Here is a 16,755-nt window from a genome sequence, read left to right on the forward strand (position 1 = left end):
GATACTGGAGCACTCGACCGCTGAAGGCATGGAACCATTCCCAGGCCTGTGGTGCGTTTATGAGATGGGGACATAAAAATGATTATTTTCCGCACAAAGACATGCATTCAATTTCAGGCTTATGAAATCATTATTCAACCAGTAATTGCTAACAGTTTGTGTTCTTTCTGATAGAATTTTTATGTTGCCTTTTTGAAAGTCAAGTAGTGTCTCAAAACTGGCGACAGGTCACAGGGTGGTGGCCCCAACTTTGGGCATCATCCTGGAACCCAGAGGTGGGCCGTTTCCTCCCTGGGCCTGCCCGTCTCTTTGCGGGCTTACCCCGCGAAGCCTACTCATTCTGGTCTGTGCAGAGCTCTCCTGTCACCGGAGTATTTTAAAGATCTTTGGTGAGCACTCAAATGTGATGCTGTCAACAGCACTGTAACACACTGTGGGGGTCGATAGCGCCCTTCGACCACAGCCAGCGCCAACAAGCTGTCTCCGAGGCCCATGCTCCTCAAACAAATTACTTGTATCTACAGAGCAAATGGTTCTTAATTGCCTCCCACAAATCATACTATTTTTATTATGCTAAACTCAGTGCTAATGCCGTCCTTAAATATAAACCACCTGATTATTTCCATGATAAACTTTCAATCACTTTAATCGTGGTCCCTGAGGTTTGGGGGACACTTTTGACCAGTCCAGCCTGGTGTTCTTGGGCACCCCTGCCTGCCTGTCCTGGCCTGGCACTCAGCTGTGGATGGTCCACTCCCCCTGCCCATCCTGGCCTGGCACTTGTCTGTGGACGGTCTACCTCCTCTGCCCTCTGGCCCTCCTGTGGCCGTGCTGGTTTCCATGGGCCCAGTTCACAGTTCAGGCCTGTCCCTGGAAGTGTGTGCCTCACCATTGTCCCCATCTATCCTCTTTTACTTTTAGCTCAAGTCAGTTCCCCAGAAGAACGGCTCTGGGCCTGAGCTGCCAAGTCTAGGTGTGCCCAGCATGAGACTTGGGCTGCGTCTTCAGATGCTGGTTTCTTGGACAACCTCACTTCTCCTCTAGCCAATCAACCCGTTTGTTTGGCTCTTGTCGTTTGTTGAAGGGTTACTGGGTGTGGTCAGCTGCACTGAACCTGTCCAACTCATGGCGACCTTGCGGGGAGCAGAGCAGATTGTTGCGTCTTCATGATGGTTGGCATGTTTGGTCCGTCACTGCGGCTGCCGCTGTGTCAGCACGGCTCATGAAGGATTTCCCTCCTTGGAACTGAGCGACTCCTTTTCTGACTAGCGAGTGGCGTTTCTTGGTGATGTGGCCAGAGGAAGGGAGGCGAAATCTCCCTGGTCCCTGATTCTGCCCCATGGACCTGGATGGTGCGGATGCCTGTGTCTGCCCCTTCACCCGGGAGTGGACACCGACGGGCCGTGGGCAGGATCGATGCAGGACCCTTTGTGCCCTTGGCATGAGCCCCAGGGAAAAGAGGGTGCTCGCGTTTGCCTGCTCCCCACTGCGGGGCAACTTTAAGCCAAATAACGATCGGTTAATCTGGCAGCTAAGTGTTGGGTCGAGGTGCAACACCGGTCAGGTGGCTTTTTACAGAGTGGCACCTCGAGGGCCGGGTCGTTGCTGTCCTGCGCTTTCCTGTCTCAGAGGAGGTCGGCAGAATGAGACACACCGTTTGCGCTATTGCAGACAATTTGTCCTCATCAGTGACACCCATTTACTGGAATTGCTTAAAATGAACTATGCCTCATACAGAATCGCACACTTAGAGCGTTCCATTCATCATCTGAAAATTGAGGACCAGTAAACTTTTCTGTGCCTCCAGTGGGATCACAGACATGCATCAAAATGTTAAAAATGATTGGTGAGAAGGACCTGTCACCCATTCATCAAGGAAAAGGACATTATTTGCTAATTTCCCGACCAGGCTGGTGACAGGGTGCTTCGTCTTTGGACCCGTGGTGACCAGCATGGCCTTTTTGTTATTAGTACAAGTCAAGCGCTTTTGGGCTGTTGCTAACGAGACACATTTGTCTGTCATCAGAGAGGGCTTTATTTTTTCTCCAAGTGGCGGTGACCAAAGTCTGCCCCCCACATCCCGAATGGCTGTGTTCTCGGGGCCACGAGAACCCAGGACGAGGGCCAGGTTGATAAATCACAAAGTTTCCATGTTCAGGTGGAAACATCGACTCCATAGCACCAGGCCTGACAAAACAGAGCTGTGAGGAGACGGCCATCCGTCTTTCCAAAAGGACAAAAGGGTCTTCTGAGTTTCACTTAATAACCCTCATGGGTGGGCACTGGTGGCCACTCTGGCCTCTTTCTGCTTAGCTCCAGCACCGGTGGGGTCCCATGTCCCACTTCCCACCTTGCCAGAGGCTGCAGGGAGGTGGACAATCAGAGGGATACAAATGCATCCCCTTTGGGATTTTTTTTTTTTTTTTCTTGAGTTTCTGATTGGCGGTGATGCCAGGTCACAACCTGAAAATAACTTGAAGGGGACAGGAAGGTAACGGGGAACTTGGGGGGCTGTTAAAGTGGACTAACAAGGCAACCCAGGTGTCTGTCAACAGGTGAAAAGATAAGTAAAATGTGGTCCAGCCATACAATGGAATATTACTCAGCCATAAGAGAAGTGGACAACATGGAGGGGGTCTTGACCACACGGGGCTGAGTGAAAGGGGCCAGACGTGAAAGGACGCATACTGTGGGATCGCTCTTAGATGAGGTGTTTAGGACAGGCAAGGGTGGAGAGACCAAAGTAGCTTAGAGGTTCCCAGCGCAGCAGGAGCGGGGAAAGGGGAGCTGTTGCTTAAGGGTGGCTGAGTTTCTGTCTGTTTTGTGTTGTGTAAAATATCCAGAAATAGCTCAGTGGTGATGGTTGAATCAGAACACTTAAAAATGGTTAAGATGGCAAACGTTGCATTGTACATCAGTATGTACACACAGATAGACACCTGTATCTGCCTGTGTTTAGGCCATAAAGGTGTCAACTATGAGCTGACTGTTTAAAAGCACAACAAGGTACATGTGATCAGAAAGTGCAGGCTACACCCCAGGATCAGAGTGTGAGACCCAAACTTCTGCGGCGAGAACGCCGGTGGGGAAAGGTGGGGTGGGTGTGTCTGCAGCGTGCACGTAAGGGCAGGCCTCTCACAAGGCCAGAGGAACTCAGCTAGGCCTCGCTGTGGTCACAGAGGAGTGACACCAGCCCAACAGGCTCACAGAAGCCACCTGGGCCAGGCCTTCTCCCACCAGACCCATTTGGCTGGACACACGACCGAGTGCTCACAGGGCAATGTTGGAAATGGTAGTGACAGCATCTCTCCCTGGCATGGAGTGAGTGGGCTGGGCGGTGTGGCCACTGTCTCCCTATACCTTCATCTGTGACAGGTTTTGGAGCTGCCCATACACGTGAGTACAACAGGATAGCGTGAGAAAAATTGAGAGCACATACTGTGTCCTACATAGTTATAAACATTGTTGTAATTTGACTCAGCTGGGCCTTTAAAAACAATTAATAGATTTGTTTTTTAGGGCAGTTTAGGTTTGCAGAAGAATTATACAGAAAGCATGGGGCTTCTTGTCACACCCTCCCCTGCAGACCTTATAGTTATTGTAGCATCTCGCTTCCAGTGATACATTTGTTATAGCTGACACCTGGCATTGATACTGCATTATCAACTCGCGTCCACAGCAGCTTCTGTGGGGCTCACTTCATGTGTTGTGCCATCCTGAGGGTTTTGACAGCTGTACCCTGCCACGTCTCCCCTGTGACAGTGTCATACACAATCCTTGCACCCTGCCTGCCCGTCCTCCCCAATGCCCTGGAAGCCCTGGCCGGCCCTGATCTCACTGTCCCCACAGTTTGCCTGTCTCCAGAATGGCCTAGAGCCGGTGTTGAGAAAGATGGAGCTGTTGCAGGCTGGGGTCTTTCAGAAGTGGCGTGCAGCCTTGCTTACCAGTTTAGGGGGTGCAGGATGAGTAGCCTCTAACTTTCTCTGAGAACCTGTTTGAATGAAACAAAGCAACAAGGTGGGAGGCTGCTGATCAGGGGCGTGGCTGTGGGCTGCTCTCGAGAAGCAGGAGTGTAGATGGCACATAAGGAGCATATGGAGTCACTCCATACCACAGGGAACCGAGGACACGTATCACGTGTGCGCTATAAGACTCATTACGGAGCCTGTTAAATTTTAGATACAGAAGTTCCCATTGAGACAGCAGACCACTGCAGACCCAGTGGCTTGGTGTACATCACCTTCCAAGGGAGACCTATTAAAGGTACAGCACCACTGGGGCATGTGTGCCTGCCCCTTTGAAGTACCACCTTTCCCTGCTCATATGACACACACCTCTCTTCATCACCCACATACGGGAAATGCTGTTACCTGACTAAGTGGTACTGGCACACCTCCCCTCCACTCTCGGATCCTGGACCCTTCCCCACTCCAGGCGTCTGATGGCCCCCAAGGAAGCACACGGTCAGGAGGTCCAGGTAGTTGGGTTTAGGGGGCTCTGTTGTATTCTTTCTCCTTCTCTCCACTCTCTTTTTCCCAGGAGAAAGTTCTGGCCCAGAACCTCCCTCCCAGCCCTTTGTCACTGAGGTCCCACTTGTCTCAGCCCCAGAATGGTGGCTGGGGCTCAGGGCCACTCTCATTGCTATCCCCTGAAACTGCACTCAAGCCAGGGCACACGCTCATGTTTCTTTTCTTTTAAAGACCAATTAGTTCAATGTTTTTCCTAATCAGCACGTTTTTGTATGGAAACACCTCATGTGACCTTCGAGGATTGTTGGCACTGGGCCTGTGAACAGACTTCCAACTGTAGACTGAAGTTCCTTGGCATTTTCACAGTGCAAGGACCTTCATGCTGGAGGTGGTCACAGATGACCTTCATGCTGGGGGTGGTCATAGATGACCTTCATGCTGAAGGAAGGGGTCATAGGTCCTTCATGTCATGAGATATGAATGTCATAGATGAACTTCATGCTGTGTGTAGGGGGGGATCATAGATGTCCTTCATGCTGGAAGGAAAGGTCATAGATGACCTTCATGCTGAAGGGGGGGTCACAGATGACCTTCATGCTGGAGATGGGGTCATAGATGACCTTCATGCTGGGGGCATGTCATAGATGACCTTCATGCTGGGGGGATGTCATAGATGACCTTCATGCCAAAGGAGGGGTCACAGATGACCTTCATACTGGGGGCATGTCATAGATGACCTTCATGCTGGGGGGATGTCACAGACGACCTTCATGCCGAAGGAGGGGTCATAGATGACCTTCATACTGGGGGCATGTCATAGATGACCTTCATGCTGGGGGGATGTCACAAATGACCTTCATGCTGAGGGAGGGGGTCACGGATGCCCCCTCGGTGTCAGGCCATGGTGTGTCCCAAACTAAAGACAGCAAATGTACCTTGTGTACTTGTCATTGGTGAAAATGGTCCTTGCTCAGAAGTTAGCTGGGCTTTAACACCATGAAGGAGATGAACGTGTCACCACTAGACCCTCTGAGGTGTCGGGGCTCCAGCCTACTGAGCTCCCTGCTGCACGGCATGTGCGTGCTGCCGTTTCACCTGAGCTCCAAGGACGGCCTTGGCCTCGGCCTGGGCTTGTGATGGCACCATGTTGGTGGCCATCTGCCATGTGCCTGGCCCTGCATCCACCTCCGCGTGCAGATCCTTCTTGTTCACTAGGACAGTGTGTGACCACCCACTCACTTCGCTTCCCTCCTTGCCCTGTTCAGAAAAATCAGCCAATGGGAATGTGTTCAAGACAAGCGCTGGCATCTGAGGGCGAGGTGGCGAAGCTGTCTCGTCCTGTTGAGGATTTTCCTCACGCATGCCTGGGACAACCTGCAGCTGGGTGCTGCGGGCAATGCGCCGTCCTGGGAGTGACGGGGGGGGTGACGTCCTTGTCTATCCAGCTGTGGGTCCTAGTCAGAGGAGGAACGCCACCGTCCTGGAATCTGATAGCTCTCAGCAAAGGGTCTGACACTGGAAGCCATTACATCCAGCTGGCTCCACGTCTCGTGGAACAGGGCAGGGTATAGAAATGGAATGAGTGGAGTGATCATGCTGTGGGAAGAGGACCAGATGAGGCACCGTGGGACTGGCAGGAGCAAGAGCCCCTGGGGAGCCGTTTGGAGCTGGGCATCCTGCACCCCAGGGTGCTTGGCAGTGGTGCAATGGTTGTCAGGCAGAGGGAGCTTGGAGAGCTTGCAGGGAGCAGCTTGGGACTGCCAGGTGATGGATCTGAGCAGGACAGAGGCTGGGAGGGGAGGTCAGATACGGACATGCCATCCTTCTCGTCTGTCACAAGACAGCTGGGATGGGGGAGCTCCTTTTGTGAAAACAGGAGCCCTGATGGCGCAGAGGTTAAATGCTCATCTGCTAACTGAAAGGTCTGTGGTTCGAACCCACCAGCTGCTCCATGGGAGAAAGATGAGGGAGTCTGCTTCTGTGAAGACTGATAGCCTTGGAAATCCTGTGGTGCAGTTCCACTCTGTCCTCTAGGGGCGCTAAGGGTCGGAATTGACTCTAGGGCATTGTGTTTGCTTTGGGCTTTGCTTCTGTGAAGATTGACAGCCTTGGAGACCCTGTGGGGCAGTTCCACTCTGCCCTCTAGGGGTGCTGCGAGTTAGAATTGACTCAGTGGGAATGGGGGGATATGTGCAAACAGGGCTGTTTTTGCCAGTAACCAGTTGTCATCAAAAGAGCTCTGGTGTTGTAGTGGATGAGGCATTTGACTGCTAACTGGAAGGTTGGCGGTTCAAACCCACTAGCCACTCTGTGGAAGGAAGAGGTGATTGACTTTATAGCCTCTGAAATCCAATGGGAAAATGACTCGATGGCAGTGAGTTTGGTTTGTTGGAGTTGTCATCAAGTTGACTTTGAACTCGTGGCTGCCCCGTGTGTGTCAGTGGCCCTGGCTCTGCTCTGTGGCGGATTCTTCAGAAGTGGATTGCCAGGCCTTCCTGGGTGCCTGTCTGGGTGCACCTGACCCCCCAGTTCAGTTAACATCCTGGGGTGTTAACTGTCTGCACCACTCAGGGACAGAATCCAAGGTTTGCTGTTCTGGTAGTTGTGCTTGTGGGGATGTCAGTCTTTAAATTAACCTTGGTGATGACCTTGAAGGGTCTGCCATAGAACATCCCCTTTTTCTTCATTCAGCCCTGTAAACCAGGAGGTTAAAAAATGACTTCGTGGAGGTTGACAGGTCAATCACATTGGGAAACTGAGTTACACTCCTGAGCGGGCCCCCCAGTTGGGTTCTTGTTCATCCACATGGCCAATCCCTCCAGCGGGAGCCTTCGCTCTTCGTAAAAGTGCTGGAAGAATCTTTATTGCCAACAAGCATTCAAATAGTGAAAAGTATTTCCATCAGGATAAGTGTAGCTGGTACATAGATCCTGATTCACATTAGGTACATTATGTTCACTTGAAGTTTTTTTGTTTTTTTTTTTAATGTGATTTGGGTAAAAGTTTACAGAGCAAATTCACTTTCCATACAGCAGTTCACATACTTTGTCTCATGACATTGACTACAATTTCCCATAATGCAACAGCTCCTCTCCCACTTCCTCCTGATAGTTACCGCTTCCCTGTATCCATCCCTCCATGCACTCCTACCCCCTGAGCTATCTCCTTGTGCATACGCAGCCCTTCTTTCTCAATGATTGTTCTCTCCAAGGAGTGTATCTACCTCAGGTAAATGTTCACCTCCTATGCCTGTCTTTTGTTTGGCTGGAAGCCACAGGTGTCGGTTCAATTGCAGACCTGAAGGGCAGCTAGGGGCCATAGTCTCAGTGGTTCCATCAGGCTCTATCAGACCAGCAAACCTGGTCCTCCTTTTTTTTTTCTCCAAGTGATTTTGAGTTTCGTTCCACATTGTTCTCCCTCTCTATCCAGGATCTCCTACATAGATCCCCTCCTAGTAGTTGACAGTGGTAGCCGGGGACCATCTAGTTTTTGTGGTCTCATAGTCATATAGGCTGCAGATTGCATGTTGTATCAGTCGCTAGGACTAATTGTTTCCATGAATCTTTGGTTTTCTTCATTCTTCTTTGCTCTGGATGAGGAGAGACCCATCATTGCATCTAGATGGCTTCTTGCAAGCTTTTAAGACCCCAGTCACTACTCACCAAAGGAAGAGATGGAACAATGTTTTGTGGAGTATGTTATGCCAATTGAGCTTGATGTCCCCTGTGACTATGGTCCCAAGCCCACAGGTCCAACTACTTAGTCCCTCTGGGGGGCCAAGAAGTGACTACAACCTTATCCCCTGTAGTTCTACTATACACCTGGGAATTCAGATCATACAAATACACTTATAGGACCATTGTCTGCCAACCCTATACAGGGTCTTAGGTACCCTCCTCACTTCATAGACATACCTAAGAGTTCAGCCTGTCCACCCATCTATCCACACGTATACCCATGTTTGCCTTCACTGACAACGCAGAACTGTATTCACTTGAAGTTCTTTTAAAATTCAGATGTATTAACATACCTTAACATACACCCTTTCAAAGCATACAGTTGTGTTTTCAGTATTTGCAAAGTTGTGCAACCATTTTCCTGTCTAATTCCAGAAACATCACACCTATTACCACTCATTCTCATCTCCCCTCACCCACCCATCTCCTGGCAGCTTTTTTTTAAGAAAAATTTGACCGTATTTGACTGTGTTTCTGGTGAAGTTCACACAGCGGTTTAGGTTCTCGTCCGCCCAACACTTTCTGCACAACTGGTTCAACACCTTGTTTCCGTTCTGCATCCTTGGTTCTGTTCTGCACAACATGCCAGCACTCGGTGTTCCGTCTGGTTGTCCCAGTTCCTGGTCGGTTTTAGTCTGTCTTCTGTCTCTATTTGTTTGGTTATGCTGGATGTGTTGTGGAAACAAAACTATGTAGTGGGTGGCCTTTGGTGTCTGGCTTCTTCCCCTCAGCATCGTGTTTTCAAGTTCATCCAGGTAAAGGAATGCATCACGACTCGATGCTTCCTGATGGCTCAGTAATACCCGTCCGTCTGGGTAGACCACACTGTGTGTATCCATTGCTGAACCCTTGGGCTGTTCCCACGTGTTGGCGGTTGTGGGTCGTGCTGCTGTGAGCTTGTGCGTGGATGTAGGAGTTCCCTTTTGGACCCGTAGATCAGAAGTGCTGTGAGCTCCTCTAAGTTGTCCTGTGGATTTCAAGTCACTTCTGAGCACCCACTGCTCTGGAGTAGGGCAGGCGCTGAGGGAGGCAGGGGTGTCTGCACAGAGGAGAGCAGATCCCCACATAGGCAGGTAGGTGGGTCATGGGACGAGCTCCCACCAGCTCTGGGAGCCGGGCTGGGGTGGGCTCGCTCTTTTTTCCCCAGCCTTGGCAGTGGGTTCAGATGACCTCCTGTTGCATTTACCTCTGTAGGGAGATTTTACGCTGCTTTAAAGTGTGTAAATCCATTGCCTGGGATGGTTCTCCACAGAGCATACTATTTCCTGCTTGGCTTTTAACTCCCCCACCCCCAGCGATCTCTCGGAGGGTTGACAGCAGCAGACAGTGCCTGGTCCTTGTGTGTGACATTGACAGTGATGTTTATTCACCAGCGGCTCCTTTGGCTGGTGGACAGTGTTCTTCCAGACGTAGAGTAGAGGTCAAAGTGGTCAAGATTGCTCTGTGAGGGGGTCTGAGGGTCATAGGATGCCTGGGGCCATTTCCCAGCCTCGGAACCACCAGTTTGGGGAGAGCCTGCCTCTAGGTCCTTGTTCCCAGGGGCGAGCGGGTCTGGTTCGCCATGGGCCCTCGGTTTCCTAGCTGCAGGCAGGCTTGGGACGCAGCTTGCATGTGACTATGGAAGCCGCCATGCAGTGTATTCTTTGAGGTATGTAAACAGAAATGTTTGAATGCAGTCCAGTAGTTGTCAGCAAGGGGGTTATTTTGGTAACAAGGAAGCTGAGCTGTCTGTCCCCTTTTCTGCCTTTGATGTCATACCACAATGCCACCATCCGCTGCCAGGTGGTGCTGAATGGGGCCGGTCCCAGCGCAAGAGGCCTGGCTGGGCTGGCTGCGTGAAAACCCGCCGAATTCCATACAAACGCGGAGTCTCCCGACTTCCGATTAGACGTCAAGTGTGGCACTTCTCCATCCTTGGGAAGACTCCATTGTGGAAAATGCCCTGCGGGGAGTGGGTTGGAGGGAACGCTGGTGTCCTTGTTACCCCGTGCGCCTGGTGGCTGACCCTGGGCGGCTGACCCTAGGCGTGTTTCAGCTACCCTTGCCGGCGTCGGGGGTCCAGGCGGGGAGCAGCTAGGACGCAGAAATTTCAGTCACTTTTATGAAGGCAAAGCTAGGGTGGGCCTGTCAGTGTGGCGGAAGGGTGCCCTGTCTCCCCGTGCTTGCTGGCCTGGGCTGGGCTGGGGCCTCCTGGCGGCCCCCACACCACTGGAGAAGGAGGTCCAGGGCCGCCCCGGCCTTTGTGTCCCCCAGACGCGCCACAGCGCCCGCTCACCCTGCCGAGTCCTGTGATTGAAATTCATTGCCAAATTTATTGAGAAATTAATGAGAAAAGCTGCAAAGTATTGACTTGGAGAGGAAAACACAACTCATCTTGAATGAGGAGGAAAATGCAGCAATAATTTAGCCACTATTGATTTGGCCCTGTCCATGTATTGATCTTCATTTTACAATATTAATTTGCACCTGCAATCGGCTGCAAGGGGAACCGATTTCATTTTGCGGCCGCGTTAATGTGCTCTTAAGAGGCAGGGGGGTGTTACACATTGGGTTGCAAAGCAGATTATTTTTTTCTTTCTATTTTTGCTTGTTACCAAAATAGACTAAAAATTAATTTTTTGTTGGACAAAATATGAGAGCAGAGGCCCCTGTGAAAGGCAGCCTTGTCCCGGCCTCGCAGGCGGCTGGTCGCGCGAGGAGCCGTCAGCCGCCTGAAATCCAACCGCCTCTCATCATCATGCCCGGATCAGTTCAAAGTTCATGAAATTTCTATGAGCATTGATCTCGCCACATTGATTTTTTTTGCAGCAGATCTTTGAAATTTTAATTTCCCAAGCATCTGAATTTCTTATACATGAAATGCACTTGGAGGAGACAGTGGATGATAAAGTGGAGAACTTAGCATCATTTTCAGGCCTAAAAAAGGAGGGAAAACAGGCATTTGCACACATCTCGTAATGTTCCTGAGGCGGAATGATGAAGGGGTGCGGGCGGGGACGAGGACCTCAGGGGGGAGCAAAATATCAATTTTGTCTTCAGCGGCTGCACGTTTTTAATGCAACTTTTTATACAGTCGTCTTTGAAAGAGAAGCTATCTGCAGGAACAGCGGGACAGCTGAGCATCCTTCACCGCGCGATCACCGGCACACAGCAGTCTTTATCACCTGGTCAAGTTCACCTAGTTACTTATCAGTGGGACATTTAATAACCTCAAGGTGATATAATTGCTATTGGCATTTGTCCCCCTTGGATTCAGCTGGTTAATGTGTAAACTACTTGTCAGCAAATAGCACTCTGTCACTAACACCCTCTAGAGGAATGTCTTTGTATTGAGCAATTTAATTTTACTTTATTTAATTTTTACACATTACAACCTGTGTTCAGTCAGGCACACTGAAGGCTCCTAGTCTGTTGGGGCAGGGTCTGGGTATCCCTGTGAGCAAAAAGACATTGCACCTTATTGAACAAGCCCCACGGCTTCCGCCAAAGCGCGTTCTTGTCCCTCAGACAAGGGGCTGCAGCTGTTCTTGTTAGGTAGTTACGTTGCTAATGTGAAAAGCGGCCTCATTACGGGGATCTGTTTGTAGCTGGAAAATGACTGCATTATGACCGATGCAGCATTGGGAAGTTACAGGAAGATGATCATTACTGAAATGAAACTGGAGCCCATTTGAGAGCCGCAAGCAGCAGCTGGAATGAGCAGATGAATGTCTTCCTGTTTTTATTAGTGCAGGCAGGTTTGCCAGGCAGAAGGGAAAGGCATGCTAACCCGAAAACTTCCAGTACCTTGCTCTGCACTCTGGGCTCTGGCCCCAGCCATGGAGCGGCGCTGAAGGCAGCTCCTGTGGGCTGAGTGACATGTTTGGGGACTGGGACTGTGACAGCAATTACTCCGGCAGTACTTACAGACGCACAGTGCTGGCTGGCGCTGGGCTGTCCTCCAGGTGTCCCTGGCATGGCCAACAGGAGGGTGAGGCCCCTCCTGGCAGCTGCAGCCCCAGTCAGTGCACACAGGCAGGGAGCCCCAGGCCTGAGGGGGCCGGGAGCGCCCCTGGGAGGCCGCCCCAAACAACAGCAGCCAGGGCCCTGTGCTGCTGCCGGGGCCCCTGGGGCGGGTTGCCCGGCCCCGCACCCGGGTGTGCAGCCACTGCTTCCTAACTGCTCGGTGAGCACTCGGAGCGTGCTCCGTGCAGGAGCTGGTCCTCAGCCAGGGGTTGCTTGCTCTCCTTCCAGGACGGCTAGTGGCTCCTGCTCCAAACCACGTGCTGGCACCCAGCAGACAGAGGTGCTTCCCGCTCGGAACACATGCATTTTCTTCTCTATGCTCCAGCCAAGGGTACTGAAGAGGCCCCTCCCTTAATCCAATCAGGCGTATACATTAATGGCCTTGCTATTCAAGTCCAATAAAATAATTATATACATGTTGGGGTCTCAGAGATGAACAGAGACCTTAGGGCAGGGCTGGCTGACAAAGGAGGTGAAGCCCTCAAGATGAAAATTAAAACTATGCGTGTCACAAGAAAGAGACCCTGGCCGCCGCCTGCCCGTTGGTACGTTTCTAATTGTGGCAGGCAGGTCGGGGCTTTCTGGCCTCAGCTGCAGCGGGGAGGCTGCCACCACTCTCCACTGCCACATTAGCTCCGACAGTCCCAACTTGAAGTGACATCACAGGCCGTTAAAATTTTATCAATTGCAGTATGATTAATCCCCCAGTACACCGGCATGACTGAAATATTTAGAATGCTTCTTCTGTTACGACTTTAATGCGTGTAAAGTAACAAGATTAACTCCACTACGCTCAACTCTATTCAAATAGGGATCTTGCTCGGGCTGCAGGCGATCGGGCTTGTAGGAATCCCTGAGCCTGCGTCCGGCGTCAGGCCCGATTTGTGTGACCCGCGCTGGATGCTGGCCTGCGTGGGGTAGCCGGGTGTCTGGCCTCTCCGCCGGCCTCCTGATTGCTTGCCTCATTTGGCATGGAATGGGATTCCTGGCGCTTCTCGCCTCTGACTCACTCCGCTTTATTGCTGTGTAATTTTCTTATTCTAAAATAAAAGCTCTCCAACAAAAATTACTATGCATTAGGCCGCAGTCGTCGACTCAAATGGATATTAATACAGTTTATCTCTAAAAGGACGAATAATGTATTTGAAACAGATAAAAGGCCCTCCACTAAATGAGGAATGTTAATATCTTATGGCGCGGTTAATAAAGAGATATTTCACAGGGGAGGTTTGTTTTATGACTTTTGATACAACAGCCTTGTAATCTGACATATCTGAAACGATATAATTTTGCACATACATTCATCTCTTTTATACATGGCGGCGGCCCATCTGAGCGAAATTTGAATTCAGAGCAAATCATGGGCACTAATTACTTTTGTGAGGATTTATTATAAAACTTGGAGTCGGACGAAGCAACGTGGAAATCCATGTAGGGCGTCGGAAGCTTAGAAATACGTTTTGAAAAATTAATTTTTTTTTTCTCTCCCCCTTCAGCAGAAAATAACCTTTGTTTTTGTTGTGTTTAAGGCAGAGTTTGAATTAATTGAACCCAGTGACACATGTTCAGAGACTAAGCACACTTCGAAATAATTCTTGGGAATAAATGGCTCTGGAACCAAAGTACATTAATTTATGGTTCTCCTGATGCTGACAGCTGTGCGGGCGGGAGGGGGACCGGCAAATATTAACATAGAGCGAATCTGCTTTATTCCCGTTCATATTTTCTTCTTCATCCCTGACTCCTGCTTGCCGCGGCTCCCTCTCTAATTATCCACGAGGTCAGTAAGCAAAATTGGGAAGAAGCTGGGAGATCAATACAAATTATCCCTGAGCAAACCAGTGCTGACAGTTTGAATTGCAGCATATGTTTACCCAAAATCAGGCAATTTATCTTAATATCAGCAAAGTAATGTAGTGCAGGTGAAAGGTCAGGCAATCTCTCCCCCTCATAATTACCCAGTTCTAAAACAGGAAAGTGCTATTGATTGCCCGGCCCGGGGCTCGGGGCCTGGATGGGCCACGCTCTGCCCTGGCTCGGCTAGCTCTCGGCTTGTAAACTCGACACGCTGAGGATTTATTAGCTGTGTAGCTGTGTGCTGGGAGCCTACGGGTTCTCCTCCTGCCGGAGGCCGGGCCACTGGAGGCCCTGAGACTCCTCGGGCAGCCGAGCTCCGGGGTGCTGGGCTCAGCTCCATTTGGCGCTAGGAGGGGTTTGGGCTGGCCCAGTCCAGGTGGCACTAGGAAAGGGCAGGTGGCCGTGGAACGGGCTGGGACCCCACAGGGCCACCATGCTGGCTCTGCTCATGCAATGGCTCCAGAGGGTAGAGGCAGAGAGGGTGACCCCACCCCAATCACCAGGAGTACGGAAGACCCCTTCTCCTGTGAGTAAAGACGGGCACCATGCTTTCCCGTCCCTATGTGGAAATGCATTGGCTTCCAGAAGTAAAGATCCTGGGTGGGGTTGAAAAGTGGAGCAGCAGGCCGGCCCCCCTTCCCCAGGGCATGCATCGGCGAGGCGGGGCCCCATGGCGCCACAAGACCGCGCAGAGGCCAAGGCGCTGTAAACGGAGCGCTGGCTTACTTGCCTTTATGCTCACAGTGGAGATGCTTTGGGGCTGGAGCGAGGGGTGAAGGGTGCCCTCCCGTTGATGCAGCTCCACACGGTGGTGGTCCGAGAAGGCCACTATCAATCCATGTGAACCGCTGGCGACTGTCTCCTGCAGAACAAGAGTGTATGGTTATTAGGATCATAAAGGCCCTGAAAGCCTGCATTAGCGGCGCTTTCACCTGTCAGGCACATTTGCATGGAATCAATAGTGGCCGCCATCTATCTTTTCTGATCACCTTTCATCAGGGCAGATTCATTAAGTCACACAGGAATGGTGATTAGCTGGCGGGGAGGAGAAACCTTGACGTGTTAGAAATGGCACAGTGGGCCACCTTTTTTTGTTCCCCCATCGAGACACATAACCCTGTATCTCCTGCTTTTTGGGACAGAGTCTCTTGGAGGGGCTGGCAGGGCGGCCAGTGCCCCAAAGCCCACCCCACGCTGGCGCCTGACACCCTTGCACAGGCCCAGGCAGAGACATGACAAATTGTCCCCCAAGTCAACGCTGACAGCGTCTGATGATTAATGGTCTGATTATGAAGTGGTTTTACACATATAGAATTTACATCACAGGGCGTTAGGAATTTTGCCATGTCACACACGCCAGGGCCTTTTGAAAAGCTTTACTATTTGCAAAGAAAAAAAGAGGGCAAAATCCAGCCAAAGCCATGCCATGTAAAATCAATACTTTATTAACAAGAAAATGTCTTATTTCACATCCCTGTGTGGGCCTTTGTCTCCGGGATGCATGATAGCATGTCAACTCACATTGTGACGCTCAACTTTGGACCACGTTATTGAGTGCACGTGAGAGGCCCCTTGCTCTGCTCATGAAGCTTGCGGTCGTGTTTACACAAACAGCCCACTCACTCGAGGGTGGTGGCCTCCAGTTATTTTGAAGAGCTCTGTCCCTGCTCTGAGTGGGCCAGCCCTCCGTGCACCCCTGCACGCTGCAGACCTGCTGCGTTGGCCCGTGTTGATCATCAAGTTGCGTGCTGACTAATGAGTGACGGCCCAAGTTGCGGGCTGAGTAATGAGTAGGCAGCAGGTCTTATTAGACTCAGAAAGACCCTGATTTATGTCACACCCTGGACCGTGGAGTGGCCCCCTGAAAACTCTATCTACATCAAGAAATAACGTACTCCAATAAGTGTTTTCATCTTTGCGCACGGCCTCGGCCTCCGGGCCCGGTTTTGGTTGGAGTCAGGCAGAACCATAATAAAGCCCGTTGACTCCTTATAAAGCTTGTTAAACACAGTGTGTGCCGTCGGTCGGAGACCTGGCCGTGATTCATGCACTGTACACAGTGCGTGGGCCGCTGATTGATGGCCGCGCACAGTTCATAGTCAAAATTACAATTTGAGGGATAAAAAGATTAATTACTATTTGTGGCCGGCAATTTCATGAGGCTGCTGGATTGCGGCTGTGGAAAGGCGGTGTTCCCCATCAGTCTGTGACCAGCTATTCCCGTGTTAGGAAAGCTCTGCAGGAGTAAGTGCCCCGCCTGCCTGGTTTGTGCTCAGGCAACATGCTAGACAAAAAAGGACCACAGGGATCAATCCAAAGCTAGCAGTAGCTGGGCAGATGTCATCGCTGCCCGTTTCCCAGAAGGAAAGGCACTGTGCATGCAGCCGTCACTGGACAATGGTGACTACCACCATATATATGTGTGGCCCAGACCTGTGACTTGGTGACGGTGTGGTCATTTTTATAATATCTTGAGTCACCCTTTGACTTTCTCCCAGTCTAATTGTAAATCAGAAATAATCAGTGCTTTTATGTGCAGACAAGGGGAGAACGGCATGCCCTAAGACGGTCAGGTCGGGGTCCTGCGCGTGGGAGGGTGGCGGCTGGGAAGGGGATTTCCGTGTTTGTATGTAAGCGTGCAATAAACCAGTAATGGATGAATCAGAGTAATTAACCCGACCCGATCT

General features: G+C 51.0%; 1 protein-coding gene across 1 annotated transcript in view; it reads left to right on the forward strand.

Annotated features, from left to right (window-relative positions):
* EBF3 (EBF transcription factor 3) overlaps positions 1-16,755 on the forward strand; it is a 145,612-nt gene that overhangs the window by 118,153 nt on the left and 10,704 nt on the right. The window lies entirely within an intron of this gene.

Source organism: Orycteropus afer, unplaced genomic scaffold (genome assembly GCF_000298275.1).
Source record: "Orycteropus afer afer isolate SDZICR_OR568_19922 unplaced genomic scaffold, OryAfe1.0 scaffold00038, whole genome shotgun sequence".
Taxonomy (NCBI): Eukaryota; Metazoa; Chordata; class Mammalia; order Tubulidentata; family Orycteropodidae; genus Orycteropus; species Orycteropus afer.